The sequence below is a fragment of the Miniopterus natalensis genome, chromosome 12 (assembly GCF_054644295.1).
Source record: "Miniopterus natalensis isolate mMinNat1 chromosome 12, mMinNat1.hap1, whole genome shotgun sequence".
Lineage (NCBI taxonomy): Eukaryota > Metazoa > Chordata > Mammalia > Chiroptera > Miniopteridae > Miniopterus > Miniopterus natalensis.
Genome location: NC_142092.1, coordinates 28629194 through 28650969, shown reverse-complemented (window position 1 = coordinate 28650969; position 21776 = coordinate 28629194). Strand labels below are relative to the sequence as shown.

Below are 21776 nucleotides of genomic sequence, written 5' to 3'. Positions count from 1 at the left end.
AGTTAAACATTTAAAATGAGCATGTAATGAATTTTCTATATGAGAATGTCTTGCTTGTCCATAAGACCAGCAAGAAAACTTACTGAAACTATCAACATGGAAAGGAAGTCTATGTCAAGGTATGAATATAATTAAAACCATTTGGGAGGAGAAGAGAGGGGTGGGGAAGGAAGGGAAGGGATAAAGAGAGAGAGAGAAGCTTCCCAAGAATTTGATGTATCTGGTCTAAGTACTTTCCTAGTGTAAAGATTAATATGTTATGTAACTTCAACCTAATGCTATTAATTATCCAAGTTACTTTGTTGTTATAGTTTGTTTCCCCAAGTGGTTAAAGCACCTATTGAAGGAGAATGCCTGGACCAGGTGGCTGAGCACATGGGCCTTTTGGCATTTTATTTTACTGTAAATAAATCAATTAGTATTCTGGTTTCAAATATTAGATTTAGAGTTTAGTCAGTATGAGTCCAGCTCTGAGCAATGGATGTTAAAAAATTTTTCTAAGGCGATACTACCCTGTGAGGCCACTTTTGAATTAGTCAGCTGGTGACACACTCCCCTCAGCTCGTGGAATTAGCTGCGCAGGTGCACCTGTTGGCCACAAGAAGGGTACCAGCTGTCACTGAGGTGGTATAAAAGTCTGGCTTCAGCTCTTTTTCACAGGACCAAGATGTGCTGTATACATATAGTCTCATGGTCAGACCTCTACTGTTCATTCTTCTTCCATGTTTTTCCTGCTTCCATTTTGGTTATTTTAGTAACAGACTGTTTCCATATTACAGGCTCTCTTCTTGCTCTTCCCCTCACGCAGTTGTTAATATAGCCACCGATTTTCATAGAAGGACCTCTCTTCGAAGGGCAGACATCAATATCAAGGATTTTCAGGTTTTCTGTCACAGGAATTAGAATTGCATGCGACTCAAAGAAGCCCCTGATTCCTTTCCTAAGGCAGGGCATAATGGTCCAAGAACAGGGCAAAGTCCTTCAACTGAGGGACTCTTCTGGAGCAAAAGAGAAGGTAAGAGGCAGAAGGCACCAGCGGCTCCCTTCTAGTCCTTGCTTTTGGGGGAGACCATGCATGTGGGGCCAGGTCAGTGAGAAGGGTTCTTTCCAGACAAATGAGTACATTCTGATTTCTTCCTAACCTGATTTCAACATCAGTAGTATCCCTACAGATATTCTAAAAATCCTAGCCAAACCAAAACAAAAAAAAAAAGAAAGAAAAAATGTCCAGGATTATAGAAGTAACCAAACATATCGGAAAACACAAATTTCCACAAAAAATAAAAGAAAAAAATTTACATGTCAAACTATGCCAGGCATTAAATTATGTAATTTTTACCCTGACTGTTGTAGATGGCCAATCTTCGTAAGTCCTATATCTGTCACAGTTTTATTTTTTAGTCTTTATGGGTAAGATTATAAAAGTGAGAATCCCAAATGGAGTTTCTCATCACATGGCACAGGTGTCAGGCCCAGATGATGAATCTCCAGTGCAGGTGTATTGCTGATTCTGGGGCAAAGTGCCCACTACAGGCTTTTGAAGTTGTAATTTCACATTCACATTATATTCAGGTGTTCCAGTCTTCATTGGCAAAATTTCAGAATTTTTTAGTCAATAAAACCAAAGCTGCTTTTGTTCAGTTTACAAGTAATTGAAATAGCAAAACTGTATGGAGGTTGGTCTTACAAATGCCAATGTTCACTCGAAGGATATGTGCTTGGAGGGATGATAGGATATGCAAATTCGATGTCTGAGACTTACTGCCACTTTGAGCAGCCGGCCCTCCTCAGGAGGTCACGTAAACATATATTCATTTGCTGTGTCCCAGGCTGTGCATCTGGGATGTGCGAACTGCTGGGTAGAGAAAGCAGCTCCGAACTTAGTGTTGGGGGGTTGGGAGATGGGCTGGAGGAGCAGGCTGCCCAGCCTGTGAGCCTCTCTCCCCTTGCTGAGAATCACGTCCCTTTTGCTTCACGGGTGGGTTCCTGACACCGCATCTTTATACATGGCTCACCTTCCCCTCCAAGACAGGGGACACGTGACTCAAATCAGACAATCGGAACCTCTTTCCTGGGAACGGGAGAATTAGAACCTAGAGAAGTAAAGTCTATGGTCTGGTTAAATACTGCCATATGGATGAGAAAGAAAGAAGACTGTTTACAAAGAAAAACAAGAATAAAAAATCTATTGGGGGGGAGACAAGAAATGCAGAGAGGATACTTCTTAAGGTTCTCCACTTTTCCAGTGACCACCTTCTGTCTTTTATTGAGATCTGGCTATGTTTTTGCTTTTGGATTTAATGAGACACCTCTGCATATCCTATAATAAAATCCCCCTTTGGTTTAATGCTTGAATTAGCTACTTGTAACCTAAAGAGTCTTAATTAACAGAAAAGAATAAATAGAAAATGACAGACTAACAGTGTTTCAGCCTTTCTCAGTAAGTGTTATTTGGATTGTATCTGAGAGAGTTGTGTGTTTTTCTTTTTTTCTTTTCTTTCTTTACTGATTTATCTTCAGGAAATCTGCATCCATCTTACAAGAACATGTTCATTTGAAATATTGTTTCTTTTTCTCTGAGAAGCTGTTAATCAGTGGCACATCTGATAATGCTATCTCAGAATCAAGTGAATGCAGTATTTTAATGCAACACAACACATTTTATGGCCCTGTCTTTTATATGGATATTTCTAAATTTCCAGATACTTGGACTGTAAGAAACGGCTGACCTACTTTGAGGACTCCTGTCAAAATGCTTGTGCTTGTGGAATGATTGGTTTTATTTCCCTAAGACATCTTACTTGACCTGGGCAAAAATTTCTTGTGTTATTTTCTTCTTGCAGAATGAAGGCAATAAAAGTGGAAGGAAACACCTAGTTCAGGGATCTGAAACTATCACTGGAGCCATTGCTGCCACCAGAAGAGAGCGGAGGCATCTTCCTGGGCCTCTGGCAGGGTCTCCTACTAGCCACTCATTTCACATAATAGACCTGCATTTAAATTTTTTCCTGGCAATTAGATGGTGGTAAACTCACTGTGACTTTTCAGTGTCATTTTCCTCAAAATTAAATATGTTGTTTAATAACGAAGATGACAATTCATTGAAATATGAATGCTTTGGTTTTTAAATAGATGCCATTTACCTTTTATTACTTAGAGCTGCCTCTTAGGATGGTTTGCAATTTAAATACATAAAACCACTAGAATGAGTAAAGGGAAAATCAATCTTTATTCTTTGAGATTAAATAAACATGCTCATGAAAAATATCTTACATTAATACCAAAATATAACTAGAGCTGTTTTTTGTGGGGGTTTTTTGGTGGTGGTGGTGGTGGGGAGTTATACAACAATGGGAAATTTTTAAAGTAGGTGATTTCTTTTTATTTGTGGGAAGGCTGACCTTTAGGAGCCTGGAAATCCTTAAGTCCAAGTACATACTCCATTTCAGAGTGTTGTTACAAGGGGAAAGTGGTGGGCTTTGGAAACAGAGGGTTTTTTATTTTATTTTATTAATACTGGCTTCTGCACTAATTGGCTATATGTCCAAATGTGATTCACTTAACCTTTCTGAACTTCAGATGTCTCAGCTGTGGAATGGTAGTAATATTATTTATCTTTCAGGATGATCATATAGATGAGAGAAAGTGTGGAAAACTACCAGCCTTGACTAGGAACTCCACCAGTCCTGGCATATGTGTGCCAGATCGGTCTCATGGGTGATCCTGAGTGGTGGGACCTAATCCACAAGTTTGTTCTCAAACTTAGAGCAAAGGAGATTAGGACATAGAGTTTTTATTTGTCTTTTTGTTTGGTATTTGATTCTATGTTGAGGTGAATTCACAGTGTGGAAAATTATTAAAAGATTTTGGCAGCTACAAGTGACAGATGTCCACTGTAATGTCTTAGGTATGTTAGGGGCATCTTATTCCTATATCACCACGCTGTCAGGGCGTGAAGGCAATCCTGTAATCAAAGTAATGGCCGCTGTCATCAAGATTTCCAGGCTCTAGTTTCATCACGTTGCTTCCCAGGTTTCTAAGAAACAAATTGAAAATATAACTCATGCTTCACATATTTTATGATTTATGAAGTTCTTTTCACATTATTGAACTTTTTTTTCCTCACAAACCCTGGAAGGTGGTCATTATTTCCATTTACATCTAAGGAAATTGATGATCCATGAAAGTGCATTTTGCCAAAGGTCATTCAGCTAGTAATTGTTAAATCTAAGGGTGCAGTGGAGGTTTTATCCAAATTGGTTGTTCCTAACTCAAAATTCACAAATGGTTAAGAAAACAGACTTTTGGGTCTGATACATGTGGGATTAGATCCTAGCCCTGCCATTTATTAGTTTGCTACTTAACCTCCTTGAGCTCAAATTTTCTCATCTGTAATACAAGAATGATGGTCGTATCTACCTTGTAAGGTTATCGTGATGATTAAATAATATACCATAAATTGAGCATCTAGCACAGTGTCAATGTAGGTAGTCAACAAATAGTGTGCAATATCATTCCTGTCATGGAAATAATCATCATTTGTATTATACCACACACCTCAAGAGAACTATGCATGCACCTTTCTCATACACTAATGAATGTGTGCTTTACATAACCCTAGACAGAGGAAAAAGGCTTATTTATAGAGTGCCCAGGCAAACAGAACTTTAGCTCTATTTATAGACTTTTTAATAACTGTTCTTTTAGAATTGTAAGCAGTTTTATTTCTCTAGGAGAGAAAATTTATTTATTCTTGGGCAGACTCACTTGATTCTGGGAAGGACCACCAAGTGACCTCTTTAAGGTATTTAGCTATCTGGCAAAACTCCATTCTACTCTTATGTCTTTACACATATCTAGAAGGTGCCCAAGGAGTCTTTGAAGTTCTGATGGACTGGGGCAAAGCCCAGCTTGGTAAGAGCTCCAGAAAGGTAGTCAGGAGCTCTAAGAGGAAATCACTGGAGGGAGGGGTATAAATGAATGATCCCAAGAGAGCACTAGGGCCAAGAATATTGGCAGGTGCCTGCGTACAGTCTCTGGCTGATGCTAGAAACTGCTCCAGGATGTGGTCCATGTTAGGGGAAAAATGGATGAGTTCAAAAGTTAGGAATGTAATAATTGGAACTCCAGGTTGGGTTTGGGTAGGGACAATCATGGTGGAACCTGATGGTGGGGTTCTAGGAGCCACTACAGGGGATGACATTGGGGCCATCAGCTTTGGGAACCACATTGGTTGGGTGATGACACAGTATCCCAGTAACCACAGCAACAGTCAAAGCAAATGGGCATTACTTCCAATTCCCAGATTTTCTAGTGCCTGTTCCAATGAATAAAGCTTTTGTTTTCCAGTGGCCCCTTTCTGATTTGGCACTAGTGTCAACATTGGTGGTGAGGAAGACACTTCTTTGGCCTGCCTAGACCATCACCTTTACCCTTAAAGCAAGAGAGTTGAGACTGAGTCTGAGGACTAAGGATACTTGGTTTTGATCATAACAAGGAGAGAGCTTCTTCATGTGACAATAGAAAGCTTAGACTTCTGCTAATCTGCATATGTGGGGATTCAGTGGCACTGTAATTTGTGTATGAAGCAAAAGTGTAATGTTATGTTGTGAGCCTACTCTGGTAAAGTCCAGGTTATGTACATAAACAACTATTGCAAATGTACTTAAGAGATACTCAAGTGCTATTGAAATTGAAGGTGGTATTTTATCCAAAACCAAGGAAAGGTTGAAGACTAACACAAAACAGTGAAAGTGGTAATTTTCAGCACACATAGGCTAAGTGCCACTTGAAATTCAGAGAGTGGCTAAAATGTCTTTTTTAAGGCTCAGCTGCCAAAAGGAAGACTCACAAGAGGGAAAGATCCCACGGCCCCACCTCTCTGCATTCCTAGGGGAGCACACAGTGGTCCCGTGGAAAGAACATGGACTCTGTAATCAATTGGAACTGGATTTCACCCAGCCTTCCTGAGCCCCACTTAACTTTTATGAGTCTCATTTGCAAAAAATTTGAAATATGAAAGTCTCATATTAAAAAAAATTTGAATAAACATACCTTTTTATGGGGCCGTTATGGCCCTGGTGTGACATAATATAGCAAGGGAGTCTAGCATGGTATCTAGAGCATGTTTATTTCTTTCATGCCTTTCCCCTCTTCTGTGTTCAATAAGGGTGGGAGGAAAGAGTGCGACTAGAGGCCAGTGGGGGCTTTCTTCATGCCACTGGCAGGCCTCCAAAAGACTTTTCTGTTGATGATGTGATAGTTTTCCCCTACTCCTAAAAAAAACCTACTCCTTTGGGGCTTCATGATTTGAAAGTAGCTAGGAATTTTGATGATTTGAACTTATTTATTGATGTGTTGTGGTATTGGGCTCATGAGGTCATAGGTGCCATTTCCACACTGGTAGTTTGATTCTCATAAAACAATCTGTTTCAGGCTGTTCTTTGCCTTCATTCTTGGCCCCTGTGGGCCTCAAGTGAGTCAGTTGATGAGGGCACTGGGGTGAATCTGCTGTAGGCCATGAAACTGCATTCACCTTGAAGGGGAGGTCTGGGACGTGGGGGTGAGGCTGCACAGAGAGGCCAGGCATGGGAGAGTCTGCCATTACCAAGGGCAAACAACCTCAACAGGCCCTCCAAATCTGTCCTTAAACGCCCAATCCAGGAGGAGGCTATTTTAGAGTTCCATTTTATAGAAGAAAAAGCTGAAGCTCAGAGTGGTTAAATGCCCTGTTGAAGAAAGTCTGTAGTAGAAATAGATATAATTCTATGGCTTCAGATTCAGACAGAGAGCTTATCCACAAGGCAAGAGTCCAAGGCCACGCCTTCCTCTTTTTCATTAAGGCAGGCTCTTTCACTGCTAAATTTGTCTCGGTTCTTTAGACTTGCACCGAAATTAATAAAGGTCTCCTTTCCTAATTGCACAATCAAAATAAATTATGTCCACAAATTAGAAGGCAAGGAAATTGCATGCACATTTTGGGTGCCCTGATAATGTCCTGCAGTAAATTGTTTTCATATAAATTGCACGCTTAATTAATCGTTTTCAAAAATGCCCATGTATTTCTCTGCAAATACATCTCTGCTTGCGATTCATAAAACACAAAGATAAATTAAATTGCCGAACCCCATATAAAAGTGTCGCCCTTGCTGTATCCTGGCTGCGCTCAGTCATTCTGCCCCTTTCTCAGCAAGTGCTATAAACCCAGTGAGCCTCTTCCTTTCTTAGTTGCCCCTGGGTATCTGATTCAACAAATTTGAAGTCTCTCATAAATTACAATCAGACAAGGCAATAAAGTTAATGTGTGCACCCCCACTAGTTGCATAAAAAATCTGGCTGGCTCAGGTGACTCCTGAGACCTCTCTCAGACCAAAAGACAGCTAAAGGCAGTGAGCTTTGGGAAAGCTAGCCACACGTAAAATAAAAATAAATAAATAAATAAATAAATAAATAAATAAATAAATAAATAAATAAAATACCCCCTAACACCCAAAATTAAAAGAAAACACTCCCTACAAAAATTGCATGCATTGTTTTCATGAAAATATTAAATATGAAAAAAATTGCCTTCCATAATCCCCAGGACCCAGAAATTCTCACAATCATGTCCTCTTTGAACAGAAAAGTAAATGTTAGAAAATTTTAAATGATCATTGGCTGATTCAGATGAGTTGTTCAGAAAATTCTTTTTAGGGATGAATTTGAATTTGCACAATTTCCATTAGAGAGTTCTCTATTTTGAGCTCCCACATACAATATGCCTATCATTAGGCAAAAGCTAATGCTTAGAAACGACCCTGGTGTGGCCTGCCTGCTGCAAATCCTTCTGCTCTGATTTCTAGGAAGGAGTTGTGCTAAAAGAAAAGGAAGGAAAGGTTTTGCTAGATATTAGAATTTATTTGCTAAAATAATTCGATGCTTGAAAGTTTTGTTTTAAAAAATATTTCAACAAGTGTTTTTGATATAGAAGCCCTCCCTTTGGCTTCTCTTTTAACACAGGCGGAAAACTCACCAGGTAACTGTTGGCTCAGCCAGCATTTTCTGAGGTGAGAGGGGACCCAGCAGAGCCATGCTCATCAGCCAGCACAGCTGGTCTTTAGCTGATAATTCTTGCAGCTGGAACTGAAGGGCTTGCCTTTTGAAAGCAAAGAAAACATAAGTCGGAAGGTGCTGAGATGGTCCAATTCGTGGAGTGTCTGAGCTGAGGTGCCTATTCACTCCTGTGGAGACCAGGGTGGACTTCCTGTCAGGCTAAATTTTAATGGAAGAGTCAAAATGAGGATTGAAATGTACTGAAGTGTTATTTCCAGTGATAGCCAAAAACAAAAAGTCAAAACAAAACTGAATAATCTCCACTGACGAATTTTTGCAGATGTTGTGACTTGGCCTTGCTTCTGGTTCCAGTGCTAATTCAGGGTGCATCATGGGAAATTTGGCTTTAACAGGGGCCCAGCTCCTCCCTCAAAAGGCAGCATCTGAGCTATTCTTCAGAGTTATAAAGCTGCTATCCCTCCACACCGTGCCCATGATTGTACTGAGAACTTTCTGGCTGGTACAAGCAGCTATGGAGGTGGAGATCCTCTCAGGTTCTACAAAAATTTGAAAAAGAAGTTGTTTGCAAGCAGATTCTGCTCTGGGTTTTATGAATATATTAAAATAGGGGAAAAGGCGACCAGAGGACAGTATCGAGACAATTACATATAACTCTTACTCCTTTTCATTGCATAACAGAAACGTAAAAACAAAATGAGAAACCAAAACATTAACTATTACCTCAACAAATTAGGCTACCAGAAAATGTTAGTTGGAAGAGTATAAATTTATTTGAGATATATGCATGTGGCATGTGACACACACACACACACACACACATACTGAATAGAGTATTGATTCTTGATAAGCTTACGAAACCAACAAAATTTATATTTGTTATTTTTCTAAGCCATCTTGTTGAGGCCCATATCCTCTAATTCTTTCTCCAGCCATCACTTCCCATTGAGGGTTTGCTTTTTGTTTGATGATGATGAGTAACTTGCAGATGAAATGAATGTTGAATGCAAATGTGCTCTTCAGTGGGAACTGAAATATCTGTGAGTATGTCTACAGACATCCTGTGTAAAATATCCTGAAAAGAACTACACCAGTAACCATACAAATCCAGTGATTTCCAACTCGGTAATGTAGGTCCTTTTTATAACCTATACCCTCAAGCCTTGTAAGGGTAAAATGATAAAATTTTCTTTTGAGGAGATAGGAAAAAGGGAGGCACCCTCCCTTTTTTAGGGTGCCTCCTTGAAAAATATAATTCACTCAATAAGAGGCCCAGCATTTTGACTTTACAATGCAAATTCATGGGCCTTTTAACTCTTGGAACTGTAAATATGTATGTATCTCAGAAATTACTCCCTCCTGATGTATAGAGGAGACAATTTCAAGGTACATCCATTTGTCTCTCAAGAAGATAAGAGAAATTGTCATTGTTATTTCTTCCACGTCACTGTATAAATTTGTGCAAAGTGCTATCCAGACTTTGTGGTCACTTTGGTGCAATCTTACGTGTGTACTTTACTAATAATGCCTACTCTTTATTGATATGGAGGAGTCTTTTATTGGCAGATTTGTTTTATTTCCCCAAAAGCCAATAGCAGCTTTCTAAGTGTAGCTATGTCTGTGGGCTTCTGAGTGAGTACTTCTTTAGAAAAGAGATGTTTGAGTGTGGCATGATTAATATTCCATGCATTCAGATGGGTGATACAGTTGGAAATACTACATCTTTGTTGTTATCAGTGACTGCTGGCAGGCTCTCACGTTTTGGAAGGAGAGAATATGCCTAGGACTTATATAGGGTCTAAAGAGAACTGATGCCCTAGGACAGGGGTGGGGAAACTTTTTTCTACCAAAGGCTATTTGGATATTTATAACATCATTTGAGGGCCATACAAAATTATCAACTTAAAAATTATCCTGCTATATTTGGTCAAACATTTAATTAACTCACTCCTAATGTGATGGCTGGAACTGGTTCTCTTTGGTGAGGTCTTGGCAGGGCCAGACCAAATGATTTCACAGGCTGTGTACAGCCTGTGGGCCAGATATTCCCCACCCTTGCCTTAGAACATTGAAATTCAGTTATTTTTTGGTGCATAGTAGGCACTCAGTAAGCATTTGTTAAATGAATAAATGTCTCATGAGTTGCAGTGCTTTTGCTAGAAGTCTGTCTTCCTAAGGTACTGGGGAACCTCCTGGGAAAAGGGCACTGTTATGTTGAATTTGGTTTTGTTGTAACCAAGTATTGTTTGTCAGAGAAAAGGGGCATTCTGGGTATAGTCTGAAGGCTGCCACTCAAATCTCTCTCTTTCTGGCCTGATATCAGGAATTAATTTCTGGTTCTGTGGAGATAAAGGGATGTGGGTAAAACATGACAAAACTATTCCACTTAAAAAAACCCACACAGAAAGCAGAAGGGCAGAAGCAATGTAGCTTTCTGGCTCCTCTGAGTGGGTCTCCCATAGCAGAAGGGTAAGAGTCATTTGTTCCTTCAGGTTTGGCACCTTGAGGGCTCTGGTGTGGTGGCTGAGGTAATAGAGGTGGTGGGAGTGGACTGAATTGTGAACGCATGTATCACCTTTCCTGGAGACTCCCAGAAATAGATGAGATAATAACGAATTATTTCATGGAGGACTCTGGTCCTGTAGGAGCCCATGACACCTAGTTGTCATTGTCACTATAACTGTTATAATACTCTTGGATGGATAAGGCCTAGGTGAATTTGTGTTTTAAAAATGAATATTACACTTCTTCCATTACCCTATTAGAAAGAAAACTTTAGCCCTTGAACCCAAATTCCCTCACATCTGTTAGAGTAGTCACAACAGGGTAAATTTTTCTCAATTTCAAGCCAGTTATAAGTACAACAGTGCAGTCTGCCTGGTGCCAGTGAAAAATAATATTCTGTATACCTTTTTTCTTAGACTTAACTTTTACTGTTCTTCAGCAGGACAGAGGAATATGATATCACCATGATTCTCTAACTATTGCTTCCAAACCAAGATTTTAAGGGAGCTAGTTCATGGCCATTACCTCTATTTCTCCCACGCCTATTCCCCACTCCCGTCCCTTGTTAAAATCTTTAGCTTTTCCACCAGACACCATAAGAAACTAAGCTCCACGCATCTGTTTTCTGTCATCTCAGCTGACAGTATATTTTTCAGAACTCTGGAATTTCAGCCATTGCTTAATCTTATATCCGGGAGCAGAATCTATGAAGCTAGGGAGGAAGCAAAGTCTATAAACTCTGGAATCCTGTCCTAAATTTTGCCTTTCAGAGGGGTGGGGTGGGGCAGGGGGAAGCTGTCAAGTTTCAGTGTGTCCTAAGCTCCATGGGACTTCCAGCAATAATGGAACAATGATTTCTCAGGTCCCTGAAGGTGGTTAAGAGAGGGGAGCTGGGTGGAACCTACAGAAAAGGTGCCTGGTTTTGAATGAGTCCCAGTTTTGGAACAGGATGTGGAAAATCAGAACCAGACAATAGCAGGAATGCAGGAAGCATGGCACAAGTGTAAAATTTATTGCAGGATCTTTAGTTGCTCAGTTATGTACGTCAGCTTTCTGAGGCCCATAAGTTATTGCACAGGGAAGATGGAAGAGAAGGCAAATTATTATCAGGCAGGCATGTAGCTCTTCAGACACATAATCAATTTAAATAGGATGCTGTTCTGCATCATCCAAGAGGGTGTTTCTTACTGGGAGGGAAAGTGGGGTGTAGGGCAAAAAGCACAGGCCTTAACACAAAGAGATCCAGGTTTTGTCACGATTTTACCAATTCATCTGCAAAATTTCAATCCCTCTGTTTCATAATCTACAAGATGGGATTGAAAACCATCATATTATATATATCCCAGAATTGGCATGAGGATCAAATGAACTCTCATGCGAAACAGACATATGGCAACAAAATAGCTGACCCACCAGATCTGATCAGGTGCCACCTAGCTCCCCACTCTCAACTACCTTCAGAAGCCTGAGAAATCATTGTTTCATTTTTACTAGAAGTCCCAGGGAGCCTGGCACATGGCAGATTGAAACTTGACAGTTGTCCTCCATGCCTTTGAAAAGCAAAATTTAGGACAGGATCCCAGACCGTTCACAGACTTTGCTTCCTGCCCTAGCCTCATAGATTTTGCTCCTGGATGTAAGATTAAGCAACAGCAAAAATAGCAAAGTGCGACTCTGAAGTTGGTTCTGTGATATGTCAGACTCATGGACAAAGCCTAAATAGTTCCCTGATTCCAGCTCAGCTCATCCTTTCTCAACTGGAAAATTTTCTACTCATTTGTGACATTGGCTGCTTCTTGAAGAGCATGGCATTATTGGCGACTTTGCTTCTTTCAGGTCTTTGATCAAATAAAGAACAATTTTGTGGCATGATCAAGTTGTCATTGAATAAGCTGTCCGTGAAGCTGCTTAATGTCCGGGTCACTGTACTTCTTGGAGTCTGTTTCTTCATCTGTAAAATGGACATAATAATGACCATATTGTAGGTTTGCTGTGAGCATTAAGTGAGGGGATGTCTGGCATATAGTCATGTTCAATAACTGTTAGTCTCAATTTGAATACAGTAAGTCTCCATTTAACTTTTTTCTCAACATTAAACTTTTGTTTCCTGTGATGCAGGTTATGCTTTATTGTTATTAGTTAATAAGCATTCTGTAACTCATTATGTCTGTAGAATAGTTCAAAGCTAGATTATAGGTTAGTTGTGATAAATGTACTTAGCCTAGATTTTCTGCTACAGTGATTGCTCCTCCCCATATTCTCTCATTATTCCACATCTCTTGTTCTTTTTATCATTATTTTAGTGGTTCTAATGTATGTGCCAAGTGGGTTTGTTTTCCCCTAAGAACCTTTATGGAACCAGGGATATGCAAGTACTAAGTTTAAAAAAATGGGAAGAAGGGAGGGAGGAAAGAAGGAAGGAAGGATAGATTGCTCTGTCTTTTTGACTCTCTATGATCTTGAAGTCTTTCTCCAAGAACCTTTATTTGGTGAATGTTTAAATTTGCCCCTTGAAAGCTGCCCGAGAATCCAGGTGTGGCTGTTTCCCTGGACAGTTGGAAGGAGGGTTTCAGGTCTTACCCACAGGCTTTCCCCTTTCCTCCTGCCTAGCGCTACCTTTTTTTTCAGCCAGGGTCTGCTCCATCAGCTATTTTGCTTGTTCAGCCTCACAACTCTAAGCTAAGTTAGCAATCCCCCACCTCCCTGTCCCCACACAGTTTATTGGCTGACAAGCCGGTTGATTAGTATAAAATTAAATTTGAAAAAAGCCTTAAGTGCAGATTAACATATGAGATCAGATGTTCCCTGCATGAAGGTAAATAATCCCTCATAAGCCAAGGGGTGTCTCCTATTTTGTTCTTAAAGTGGGATGTCTGTCCTTCTTCAGAGGGACAGCAACAACTGTTTGGCTTCATTGTAAGCCCCTGAACTCTGTAAGAGCCTTCTCAAATTCAAGATAAGGTGAGTGTGAAAGGTTAATGACTTTTTCTTTATATGGATGCATAATTCATTCTAAAGTTTGTAAGTTTTGTAATAATTTATTGTGACTATTGAATGGATGGGCTTTGGCAGGAAGAGAGAAACAGGGTGGCAGGTTTTTCTGGCTGCCAGTATCAGACCTCTTAATGATAGAAAACAGATTTGGGAGAAAGCCCATCAATACACAAATGCTGAGTCTAATAAAGAAACTGGAGCAAGTTGCCAGAACACCCTGGGTTGTGTACTCTTGGAACAGAGAAGCCAAGCCCTGAGGGGCCTCCTGAAGGAAGAGTCAGAAATAGAAGCAGACACTCAGAAGCACGGAGTCCTCTGGGGAATGCTGGAAGCAGTGGGGCGGCCTACTTTTTCCATTCTGTTTCAGGTCTTCTGATAAGGGTCCTGGAATTCTTGTCCTAATCCACTGCCATTTGATTGTAAGTGGGCAGGGGGTGGGACGGGAGAATGACTCTGTGTGTGTGTGTGTGTGTGTGTGTGTGTGTGTGTGTGTGTGAGAGAGAGAGAGAGAGAGAGAGAGAGAGAGAGAGAGAGAGAGAGAGAGAGTGAGTTTCATATTCCTCACCTTGCCTTTAGGATCCTATGTGCATCGTAGGAAGCCCATAAGTAGAGAAGGACTCTCTGCATCAATCTCCCTATGAAAGTACGACCAGAAAATAAGGACTTCAAAATTGGAAGTACCACCTAGAAAGCACATAGTTCCCACAAGGCAAAATGAAGAATGTGAGACATACCAGCCATTAAGGAAATATAGAACACAAATCTCAATCTCTTTTACACACACACACACACACACACACACACACACTTACATGTTTATCCCCCACACCCACCGCTTGCCCACTCACAATTGAATGACAAGTGGATTTAGAACAAGAATTTCAGGACTCTTATCAGAAGACTTGAAACAAAATATAAATATATATATAATTTATATAATATATAAACATATTATATATACATATAAACATACATACGATATAGTAGTTGCTGTTGTTAAAAGTACATTTATTTATATGTGTTTTATCATTGTGGAATGAAAAGTAATGCCTGCATAGTGACTTGGGCTTGAGCACAGCAGGCCCTGCCTATTTTCCTGCCTGGGGGCTCCTCCATCTCCATGATTAGCTTCACTAGTAGCCATGTTGTACTCTCAATCAAGGTGCATTCACCAACTGTCCTTTACACATTCCCACATATGTGCACACACATGCTTTATCCACTCGTTTTCACCTGCTCATTCATGCCAGAAATTCCCTTAATATGCAGAACTTGAGAGGCTATGCATTAGCTTCTGTTTGCCTTGTGTGAATGTGTGAAATAAGCTTTCCTGAGAGCAGTTTCTAATGGGGAGATGGCATTGAGTCTTTGAGTGGTAATAATGCTTTCCATTTGAATAGCAATTCATAATGTACAGAATATGCTCACATCTCCTTCTTATGCTCACCTGCTAAGACTGGGTCTTCTTGGAAGCTCTTCCCATCTTTCACTGGATTCACAGAAGCCCTGCAGGAATTGCTGTGGTTCCTGGAGGGTCTTCAGTTCTGGAAAGGGCCTTTGTTTTTGTTTTTTAATTCTCACTAGAGGATATTTTTTCCATTGCTTTTCAGAGAGAGTGGAAGCGGGAGAGAGAGAAAAAAACATCAATGTGAGAGAGACACATCAATTGGTTGCCTCTTGCATGCACCCTGAGGGCCAGGGATTCAGCCTGTGACCCAGGCATGTGCCCTTGGCTAGAATCAAACCGGGGACCCTTCAGTCTGTGGGCTGATGCTCTAACCACTGAGCCAAACCCGCTAGGGTGGCCTTTGTTGCTTTTATTCCACAAAGCTGGTGCTGTAAAATTTGAGCCCTTGCCCATCTGTTGAGTGTTTCATTTATTTATTTTTATTTTTTATTAAGAACAGGCTACTCAGAAGCCTTCACAGTGACTGTCTTCTCTAAAACCATGGTGAAAGCTCCCTGCTCTGCAACTTAGAACACAGATTCGGAGCAGGCTGGTCTTTTAGGAAGAGGGGTTGGGATTACCGTCTCAGTCTTTTTCAGACCTATTAGAGAAGTCAATACAAGATAAAAATTATTGTAATAGTTTTTCTGTCACAACCCTGAAAATTCAGACATGGTCTTTTTTTTTTTTTTAAATCCTCACTGGAGGATATTTTTTCCATTGATTTTCAGAGAGAGTGGAAGGGGGGAGAAAGTGGGGAAAGAGAGAGAGAGAAAGAGGAAGGGAGAGAGAGAGAGAGAAATATCAGTGTGAGAGAAACACACTGATTGATTGTCTCCAGCATGAGCCCTGATAGGGGCGGGGGATGGAACCTGCAACCAAGGTACGTTCCCTTGACCAGGAATCGAATGAGTGACCCTTAGTGCATGCGACACTCTAACCATTGGCCAAATCAGCCAGGGCCAGACATGGTCTTTTATGTGTGATCTCCTCAAGTTCGATCATAGCATTAGAGGATAGTGACTAAAGACTATGGCTATGCAAGGATTGACATACAAGAAGCAAAAGTATACAAGTCACCTGCGTTATGTGGGATGTGGACCCAGGCAATAATTCTGTATGTTTTTTTTTGTTTTTTTTTTTACTGGTGTTTACACACACACAGCACCCAAGAAAGAATATCAACTGGGTTTTTCAAGATTGAGAACTGAATTTTCAAATATCCTTTGGATATCATAATATAGATGAAACAAGGGACCTCATATTCATTTCAGGTTGAGCATATTTGCCTCTCAAACTTGCTCCCTTATGCTGCTTTCTCCTGGTTAACGGCATCACTATCTACCCATGCAACTAGTAGAGAAACTACAGAATCACCCCTGACATTTTCTTTTTCTTCCAAATCTTTCTTTGAAATCCAACTTTAATTTCATCCCTTTCATGAAGTTTTCTGCTAGTACACTAAGACTTTCTTATACCTCTATTAACAAACCTGTTTGTCTGCTATGTGGGTCTCAATTTTTCCCTACTGAATTACTGTCTTCCCTCCCTCGAGTTCCTCTGGCACAGTCTTAAAGCCTTCTTTACCTTTGTATCCTTCTGCCTCCAAGTACCTAATACAGTATCTTCTATACAGGGCAGAATCACTGAATGTTTGGGGAAATTGAAGGATTTATACTAATCATATCTTCATCTCCATTTCCCATGTGATCCTTTGATGTTGGTACTGTTTCTTGACCAATGGGTTATGGGGTTTTCTGATGTTTTAGCAGCAGGTGTTAAAATAAGAGAAATAATTTAAACTGTTCTCATTGTTATCTTGGCAGCACTCTCAACTCTGATCATCCAACTTCTCAAAATAGAACTGCTTTCCATAAAGTTTAGGTTGCAGGGTTGCCCCATGACACCTAGTGCTTCATGTTTATGCTGCTCCCTGTTGCATAGGCCACCCACTTCCTTCTAGTGGTCATGAAGCTTGCAGCAAAGGGAGGAGAGGGAGAAGAAAAGCATAACTTGTTAGCTGTAGCAATTGTACATTAATTCCCTGAAATGGTTTAAAGAATCATATTGTACATTCTTAAAGGTATTCAAACAAGATGGACTCTGGATTCTTAAGATCCTTTTAAATATGCCCCTTTGGTCTCAGCTCAGCTGGAAAATCTTTTCTTTTGTACAAACTTGAGAAAAATCACTATAAATGGCTGTGAGATATTGAAATTAATCCCTACTCACTCCTGCTGTTTTCTTACATGCCATCTGATTGATCCTGAAATAAAAACAGTCTTTGGATTCATGGAAAACTTTACAATACTAGCTACAGTGGGAATAATTTTTTTCTTGGAGAATAAGAAGTGATAATTTTCAAGTTAACTTAGTTTCTGAAAGACCTAAGGGTTGTTGTGATTTGGGTAAAAGGATCCCTTTGTGGTTATCTGTGCTGACATCTTTCCACCCTCCCTGGAACATGAGTGATATGGGTGAGAGAGTCATGGGCTCCTCACAAAGTCATGAGACTATGTACTGACCTCTAATACAGCTCATTGAAAATATCCCTTTTCACAGCATGTTTATAGAGCGACTGTTTGGCCATTAAGCAAATACAGTGTTTAATAGGCCCAGAGTGATCTACTTACATGGAAGCCTGTAACAATCAGAGGGAGACCATGCCAGAATATTAAGAAATTAATATGTGGCTTAGACAAGCAATGATCCTTGAAGAGAACAACAGTTTGTGGAAGACAAGACAAATGCCACCTGCCACAGTGACTCCAGAGGAAGACACACTGTATGGTCTCCACTGGAGCAGAAACAGTTTTCCAGCATCTTGAACAGCCAGCTGAGGTGGAACGCTAGGAGAATGAATCAACTATTTGGTTGTTCCCTGGGTAGTCATCTCCCACATCACTGGGGATGACATTGTGCAAGTTATACAGCAGCTAGTGTTTTCATTCTGTGGCACCATATAGATCTATGTGGAACCTCAGAGGATCTGTGACCATCATATTTGTCATTTATTGTGTACTCACTCTGTGCGAGGCCCAACACATGTGCGCTTTACGTACATCATGTCATTTAATCCTAATGGGATGTATGCATATTTGTAATCTCTATTTATAGATAAGAAAATGGGAGCCCACAGAACATAAGTGACTTGTCCAAGGTCCTCCAGTGTTTACATGGTAGTTATAATACTCAAACACTTATTCTTTTTAGTCCAGAGCCACTGAATAGAATACTCACTATACTGTGATCAAGGAAGGTCAGGGAGTTGCTGGATAAGCAACTTCACACAAGCAAATCATTGTGGGAGTATACACGTGAGAGTGACATAAAACAGTGTCAGCTATGGTGCTCCCCAGGGATGACAGCCTTTATAAGGTGACATGGCTTTCCCTGGCCCTTACCACTACCTCAATTTCTACAGAACAACAGGGACTTGGGAGAGCATTTGTTGATGCGAGATGTCTGACTTCTAAACCTACTCCCGTTTGATATACCTCTCACATAAAACTAAGAATTTATCATATACCGTATCACTGCATTCTAAGGCTGAAAGTAATTGTGAGGGGCAAAAAATAACATATAAAAATATGGTATGGCACCTTTTTGTTAATTTGTTCATATCCTGTACTTTGTTTTGTTAATGGGTGATGGGAAGAGAAACTAAACTGGATTTCCAAATGAGGCTTGAAAAGACAGTTTTGGAGAGGGACAGGAAGAGGTGGTCTGGAGGTTGATGGGGACAGAGAGAGCAGATTGGAGCAGCTGGGATGACGAATAGGTTTGGGGGCTATGGGAAGAAAACAGAATCCTTTAGACCTTGTGTCATAATCGCCTAAGCTTTTTCAGAATTGATTTTCCTCTGGATGTGGCACTCCTAGGATTTGCCCATGAGACATCCAGGATTATTTGGATTATAAAAAATGCTACCCTCCCATGTGCACAGCACTTTACAGTTTGGAAAGCATTATCTCACTCAATTCTGATGATAGTACTGTGATGCAGGGAGGAGAGCTATAATCAAGCTCATTTCACAGGTGAGTTCATAGAGGTTTCAAGACTTTTCTGAAATCACGAAGCTTTTAAGAAGCCAGAGCACCACAAGAGCCCAGATTCTTTTTATTATTTAAAAAAATTTTTAGTATTTATTTTATTAAAAAATTTTAAATTGTCTTATAATTGACAAATATCATTATATTAGTTTCATTGGGTACAACATAATGATTCAATATTTGTAAATGTTGCAAAATGATCACAATAGTCTAGTTAACATTAGTCACTATATATATATATATACATATATATATGTACATATATATATGTACATATATATATATGCATTGCAAACTATTTTTTTCTTGCGATGAGAACTTTCAACATCCACTCTTGTGGCTGTTTTAAAATATTCAATACAATACGACTGCAGCCCTGATTCTCCGATGCCTCCGGGGAGGGGCTTCTCTGAAAGCGGGGGGTTTCCGCTTCCGGGAGCCGTGCGGCGGCGGCAGCGGCCTCGCCGCCAGTCCCCGCCCCCGCGCCGCCATATTGTCTGTGTGAGGAAACCGGAGAGCACGCCTGCGGCCGGCGCCACCCCCGCGCTTTGAAGAGACGAGAAGAGGCCTGAACCAAAATCTTACCCCTCTGAACGCGGTGCCTGCCTGGTCCCCAAACATCAAGTTCAGCTTTGGTCGCCACCCTGCCTGACCTGCTGGGACTGTGCCAAGCCGGCGGGAGTTGACACAGACGTTCATCCGCAGGGACCGGAGGAGACAGGGGACCCCGAGTCACAGGTGATGGGATGGGGAAATCAGGGTGACTGCCAGCTGCTTTGGAAATAAGGCCGGGGTCGATGCAGTGAAGTATTTGAAGCCATTAACATCACAAATAATGAGAAAGTTGTTAAAAATCCTCAAACCAGTCAAGATGAAGAAAATCAGGGTGAAATAAAGATTTTCGGAGAATTGGGAGGTGATCCCAACATTGTCACACTGTCAGGTACTTTAAAAGACTGTGTCACAAACCCCCGCCTTGGTTTTTGAACGTGTAAACAACAGGCTTCAAGCATTTGTACCAGACATTAACAGACTGTGATACTCAATTTTACACGTATGAGATTCTGAAGGCCCTGGATTATTGTCATAGCGCGGAGATTGCACCCACGGAGGTGAAGCCCCGTGATGTCGTGGTTGATCGTGAGCACCGAAAGCTAGGGCTAATAGACTGGGTTTAGCTGAGCTTTACCATCCTGGCCAAGAATATGATGTCCGAGCTGCTTCTGGATACTTAAAAGGTTCTGAGCTGCTTGTAGACTATCAGATATATAATTATAGTTCGAATATGTGGAGCTTGGGTTGTAATCTGGCAAGTATGATTTTCCGGAAGGAGCCATTTTTCCGTGGACATGACAGTGATCAGCTTGGTGAGGATAGCCAAGGTTCTGGGGACAGAAGATTTATATGACTCTATTGACAAATACAACATTGACATTGGATCCACGTTTCAGTGATATCTTGGGCAGATACTCCCCTAAGCGATGGGGATGCTTTGTCCACCCCGAGGTCTTGGATTTCCTGGGCGAGCTGCTGCAATATGACCACCATTCACGGCAAGAGAAGCCATGGAGCACTCCTATTTCTACACTGTTGTGAAGGACTAGGCTCGAGTGGGCTCATCTAGCATGCCAGGAGGCAGTAGGCCTCAGCAGTGCCAGGGTGATGTCAGGGATTTCTTCAGTGCCAACGCCTTCACCCCTCCGATGTCTGGCAGGGTCACCAGTGATTGCTGCTATAAACCCCCTGGGGGTGCCTGTGCTGGCTGTCCATGGAGCTCAGCACTAATGGCCCTTCTGTCTCCTGATGCCTGAGCAGAGGTGAGGGAGTCCACTCTATCTTTGATGTGGCTTGCGCCTAGTGGGGAAGGGTGAAATACTTAAGAAGCACCATGTCTGAACCGTTCTTTGTGGATTTATAGTAGTTCAGTCATAAAAAAATTATAATAGGCTGATTTTCTTTTCTTTCTTTTTTTATATTTACCTTTGCTGTTGAAAATATTACAGATGTTCCCCTTTCCCCGATTCTCTCTATTTTTTAAACTTGAACTTTTCATAACTCAGGATTCCCTGAAAAATCACCTGCACGTAGAATATTTCACAGACAATTTTTTCTCCCCTCCCAAATTCAGGTCCTCATTACTAAAGAACAAAGATAAACCAGCCTCAATTTGAGCTCCTGCATTTGTGTGGAGATTTCTTCCCATGCCCACCATTGCTTACCTGCCATCTCACACTTTTGGGGGATTTGTATCTCATGCCCTTTTCCAGAGATTACAAAAATGTAGCATCTTCAAGGGAGGTGGGAAGGAGGGAGGACTCAACCAATAAAAGCAGTGTTAGTGCTAACCATTTACATCACTTTACTCCAGAAATGCTTCAGTGGGGTTCTCCTGGTAAATCTAGTGGAAATATGTCTTAATAGTTACATTGAGATGCTGAAAAACCTACCCAAAGTGCTGACAGGTCCTGAAATCTTCTGTTTAGTCTGAATCATGTCTTACTGACCTGAGCCTAACTCTGACTCACTGGGAAGTGCAGGCTCTTTATCTTAGACCTCTTCCCTTTCATCTCCCAGCATTCTCTGTAGCTGGTAGGAGGGGGATGGCACTTTTTTTTTTCAATTTTCTTTGACTTGGCCATTTAGAATTTAGTTACTGGGTATAACTTATTGCTGTTTACAAAAGAAGAAAAACATTGTCTGTATAGGTTTCATTCCATTCCAGCAATGCT

The 21776-nt window shown here is 40.8% G+C and overlaps 1 pseudogene; it reads left to right on the top strand.

Annotated features, from left to right (window-relative positions):
- Nucleotides 1-955: 955 nt before the first annotated feature.
- On the top strand, nucleotides 956-20832 carry LOC107538104 (casein kinase II subunit alpha-like; annotated as a pseudogene).
- Nucleotides 20833-21776: the final 944 nt, after the last annotated feature.